The sequence below is a fragment of the Physeter macrocephalus genome, chromosome 1, assembly GCF_002837175.3.
Source record: "Physeter macrocephalus isolate SW-GA chromosome 1, ASM283717v5, whole genome shotgun sequence".
NCBI classification, from domain to species: Eukaryota; Metazoa; Chordata; class Mammalia; order Artiodactyla; family Physeteridae; genus Physeter; species Physeter macrocephalus.
In genome coordinates, this window is record NC_041214.2 from 100,298,827 (window position 1) to 100,302,442 (window position 3,616).

The following is a 3,616-nucleotide window of genomic DNA, read 5'->3' on the forward strand; positions in this document are numbered from 1 at the left end:
GAGTTTTGAAGTCAGGGCATCTGCAAAGACTGAACTAACTCTCTTTCTTTCCTCTCTCTCTTTCTCTCTCTCTCTCTCTCCCTCTCCCTTTATTTCTTTCTTTCTGTTCCTGGAGTTTAAGGAAATCTCTGTCAAATCTCTAGCTGACCACTAAGCTAACAGAGATTTCCATGGCCACACATGATAAAGAGTATAAATTTCCAAAATTAGTTCAACTTATGAGGTACTTAGAGTAGTCAGCTTCAGAGAAGGAAAGTAGAACAGTGGTTTCAAGGGGCTGGGGACAGGGCAGAATGGATCCCCTATTGTTTAATAGGTACAGAATTTCAGTTTGGGAAGATGAAAAAGTCCATCCATGTTGCTGCAAATGGCAAAATTTCATTCTTTTTTTATGGCTGAGTAGGATTCCACTGTATATATATACCACATCTTCTTTATCCATTCATCTGTTGATGGACACATGTTGTTTCCATATCCTGGCAATTGTGAATAATGTTGCTAGGAACATTGGGGTGCATGTAACTTTTCGAATTACTGTTTTTGATTTTTTTCAGATATATACCCAGGAGTGGAATTGCTGGGTTATGTGGTAGTTCTATTTTTAGTTTTTTGATAAATCTCCATACTGTTTTCCACAGTGGCTGCATCAATTTATATCCCCACCAACAGTGTAGGAGGGTTCCCTTTTCTCCACCTCCTCTCCAACAATTGTTATTTGTGTTCTTTTTGACGATAGCCATTCTGGCAGGTATGAGGTGATTGGAGTTAGTGTTCTTATAAAAGAGACCCCACGGAGATTCCTTGCCCTTCCACCAAGTAAGGACACAGAGAGTAGGCGCCGGACGTAAATCAAGAAGAGGGCACTCACCAAAACGCAACCATACTGGCACCTTGATCCTGGACTTCCAGCCTCCAGAACTGGAAGGAGTAAATTTCTGTTGTTTATGAGCTACCCAGTCTGTGGTATTTTGTTATAGCGGCCTGAACAAACCAGGAAACCAAGTATAAAAAGAGTAGCACAGAGGAAAGTGACCATGAACACGGAAAAAAATCTTCAGGAAAAAAGTATGTGGATTGTGACTTCGTAGATGACTGCAATGAAGAGAGATAGTCCGTGGCATACTTTTCTGGCATGAAAGTGAGAGCTAGGGTTATAGGGAAGAGTGAAGAAGAAGAGACTGGAAGTACTAGTCAGCAGAAGGAAAGGCAATCACTTTTTCTCTGGGCCCAGTGGTGTTCCAGTTAGTATAGCTGCATGACAAATCGCCCAAAACCTTAGTGGCTTGAAAATAACAATAATCGTTATCTCTCATGGTTTCTGTGGATCGGGAATTTGGAAGCAGCTTGGCCTGGAAGTTCTGGCTCACTGTCTCTCATGAGGTTGCCCTCGGTAATCCTGTGGGGCTCCAGTCATCAAAAGGCCTGACTAAGGCTGGAGGAAGCACTTTCAAGGTGTCTCACATAGTGGCTGTCAACTTGGTGCAGGCTGTTGGTTTGGGGCCTTAGTTTCTCTCCACATGGGCCTTTCTAAGATGCTGCCTGGCGGGGCCTTCCTCAGAGCATGTTGATCCAGGAGAACAAGGTGAAAGCTGCAATGCTTTTTATGACCTGGTCTTGGCAGTTATACAGTGTTGCCTATACCACATTCTATTGGAGTCAATGGTCAGCTGTGATTCACTCTAGAAAGAGGGGAACAAGTGGTAACTGACTTATAAAACTGAGAAAGCCAACTCCTAAACTGGTAGTGGGGAAAACTGAGACCAACCCAATTTATACCACAGAATCCCCCAAAAGCATAGGAATTGGCAACACCAAACTATGTGTGGAACTGGTGATAAATAAAAAGGGAAGAGGAAGGAGAATAGCAGCTAAAATAAGGAGAACAAGGTCAAAGTTGTTTGAGAAGTAGTTACATACCCTAGATCATCTCACCACCTCCAGGTTACTAGACAACTCTATGTTTTTAAGGTATACAGTGTCTCAAAAAATTTACCACCCCATCTAAGAAAGAAGCTACTGGAGAAACTGCTCATTGAGAGACCAGTAAAGACAAAAAGTGGGATACAAAAAACAGGAAATGGAACCAGGAGAGAAATGAAGGGAACCCCCAAGAAGATGCTGAAGGAAGATCCCAGAATGACAGCTGGAGACAAGATATAGAAGACAACTGTTTAGACGGGGGCAATGCAACTCGAGACAAACCAATTGAGTGCTCATTTCCAAGATCCCTGTTGCCATTTACCTTCTTCTAGTTGAGGACAAAATCCCCACAGGAGTCTTGCTCAGATTCTTTCCCGTACTTAGTTTGTGAAGCTCCTATTCTCCCTCCATGCTCTGCTGCTTCACTTCACAAGTTTCTGCTTTGACTTCCTCCTGAGAGCTAGAAGTAGCCAGAGGAGGTTTAGAAGCAGAAAACACAGAGCAGTCTACTCTCTCTGACCATATTTTTGCTAAATGTCTGTTATCTGGTCCAGGGGCCTAAACTATGATGAGTGCTATGCTCTCAGGGCTCCATAAAGCCCTTGCCCCCTGACTTCCTAGAAGAGGTTCTTATAAATGCTCAGGGAACCCGACTGGTGTCATGACCAAATCATGACCCATAGACTCTGTTCAGTTTATTTTCTCCTAGAAGCTGTTATCTGATACTGGCAATGTCACCCTTCCTTTACACAGGAAGCTTGGTGCTTGCTACTCAGCTTTTCTTTTCTTTTTCTTTTTTTTTTAAGCTAAGGAATATTGTTTAGGAATACATATGTGAGTGAGTGGTAAATCTGTAAATAAGACAAGGGACTGATTAACACAAAATTCAGAGTGATATGTATCTTTGCGGGGAGGAAGATGGATGCAACTGAGGAGAGACACAGGGTTTCTGTGTTCCTTTAATGTTCTATTTCTTAATCTGAGTAATGGGTACATACGTATTTATGCTATTCTTTAAATTGCCCATGTAAATATTATATATTCTTCTGTATGCATGATACATTTCATAGTATTTTTAAGTTAATAGAAAATAAACAACTAACAAAAGTAATTCCCTTTTTATTTAAATGTTGCTTGTTGAATGTTGTATTGACAGAAAGATTTTGGTTTTGATTTGAATCACTTTTGTAAGATGCAAGTGGCGTGAATGTATTTTTAGCCTAGTAGGAAAGAGCCAAAAGAGAAAAAGAGGATTGAGAAAGGGAAAGGGATAATAATGTTATCTGAGAGAGTAGCATAAGATCCACTGGACAGAACAACTTTAGAGACTGGCAAAATCTAAGGGTACATGTGAAGTAGAAGCTAGTGTTGGGATAAAAAGAGAGAAGAGCAAGCTGAGAGAGCTCCTACGTCATTTGCTAAAGGTATTGGGTTTCTAGATTTCATTTCATTAAACCGTGAATTATTTAAATCTACCTTGAGCCAATTTCTGAAATGGGATGCCTTATATTATCTAATGTAGCACTGTAACCTATGGTGTTAAATAAATAAACATACCTAAATTTGACCTGCCATCTCTCACATCCCTTTCCTATTCCTTTGCTTTGATGATATCACTTAACCTCACAATTTTAGCATTGCTACTTTAAGTAGAAATGCTTTGCTTTTACAAAGATATAAGTAAAAGTTTTCTAAT